Below are 1,804 nucleotides of genomic sequence, written 5' to 3' on the forward strand. Positions count from 1 at the left end.
TATTCCCCCCAAGAAGTTCCATAATTATAGTGGGGAAAAAAGGAAATACGTTTCTCTAAAAGCTGCTCAGAAACGGGTACCAAAGAAGACCAATAAAGCAACAATTAATATTCAGAAGGATCTCCCAGACAAGAGTTCGACAAGGGATAACATCTTAAAAAGGTACGGAACATTTATTGAAAGTTTCAAGGAAGTTGTTAAATTCCTAGATTTCATGTTTGATATTGTTTCGAATACCTGTTGTGAGCAAGATCTTGCTCACCTAAACATAACCTGATTGTGTTGAAAGTTCATCCTCACCAAGAATCCCTACTAAATACGGTGAGGATTGCAAAAGAATTGGGGCGCACATACTATGTTGGGAAATTTCTGAATATGCGGAACAATTTATTGTTTCAAGCTTAAGTTTAACTCGCTTACATATTCCTCGAAATATGTGTTGGTAAGCTTTCGCTTCAACCAAGTTTATCTTTACCTAGTGACGAAAGTCATGATATGTTTCAATCACTTTGAAAATTGCTTTGACGAGAAATGGTGTAACAACTGTATAACGTCCTCTAAGAATGTTTCAATGATTCGAATGAGAGTTTAGATTACATAACCAATGATGGACATAAGTATTGTTGTGGAAACACATATGTGCATAAGTCCTATCCCTTGAACCAAATTTTGCGAACTTTGTTGATCAAGAGAAACCGTAAGAATGGCTTGTTGCCAAGTCCGCGAACTCAGTCCGCGAACTGCAGAACTTCTCATCCCGAGAAATTCTGCTAGAGTTGAAAAACTAGTTGCGTGAGTACCAGTCCGCGAACCAGCGAAAGTTTTTGCCGAGATTTTGTGATGGAGTTTGTAAACTCTACCCGGTTGCTTAAGTCCGCGAACCTAGTGTGCGAACCTAAGAAGGTTATATATCTGAAGATGATTTCTGAACTTAAACTTAAAAATACTAAGGAATGCAGTTTGCAAACCGTGGATATAAAAGTTCATGTACGGATTCAAGTGAATCAAATCATCTTTGCTTCAATTGTGTATTGTGTAGTTACATAAGATTTTATTGCAATTGAACAACTCTCCAACTAGTTCTTTTGAAGTCATTAGAACTAGTTATGGTGAAGATGAATATGGCTAGATACCACATGTATGATTCTTAATTACCTAACTTGATTTGTGATTGAAATTCTTAAATATAACAGGTTAGAAGAAATTATCAAATCCATGAATGTTGGTTTTTATTGTCAAAAAAAACGTTTTCATACTCTTATGGTAACCATTCTTGGTGTAAATCCTTGTGGAAAAGTTTATTCTTCCTTCTAAGCATATCAATTCTTGTTCATACAAGTTTGTATCTTAGAAAAGATGATCATAATACTTGATCTTCATGATTACATATTGTGTGTTATTACCATGAGATAGTTCTATTGTTCAGTAACTTGATCTCATGAGAGACTTTCAATGATTGGTTCTTAGTTCGCATCTCCTTGTGGGTTTTCTAAAATCCAATATATAAATCCTTATCTCTGGAGTAAGGTCGCTCTTGTTGTTCTTTCGGGAATGACATCAAATGGGGGAGAGTTCTTTTGAACTTGTGCTTAATGGTCATATATTGAGGGGTGTGCGGCTGTGGAATTTTAGAGGGGTTATCTTGTATCTTTAAACTCCTTGATGAATGCATTTAGCTTCGGATTTATTATTGCATCTAAATTAGTTGGTATGTATTATTCTTTTAGTCTATGAAACGTCTCTTTCGGAAATTTCATTATGATACCGTTCTTGTACCTTTGCCAATTTTATTGACAAAAAGGGG

The sequence above is a fragment of the Papaver somniferum genome, chromosome 11 (assembly GCF_003573695.1).
Source record: "Papaver somniferum cultivar HN1 chromosome 11, ASM357369v1, whole genome shotgun sequence".
Lineage (NCBI taxonomy): Eukaryota > Viridiplantae > Streptophyta > Magnoliopsida > Ranunculales > Papaveraceae > Papaver > Papaver somniferum.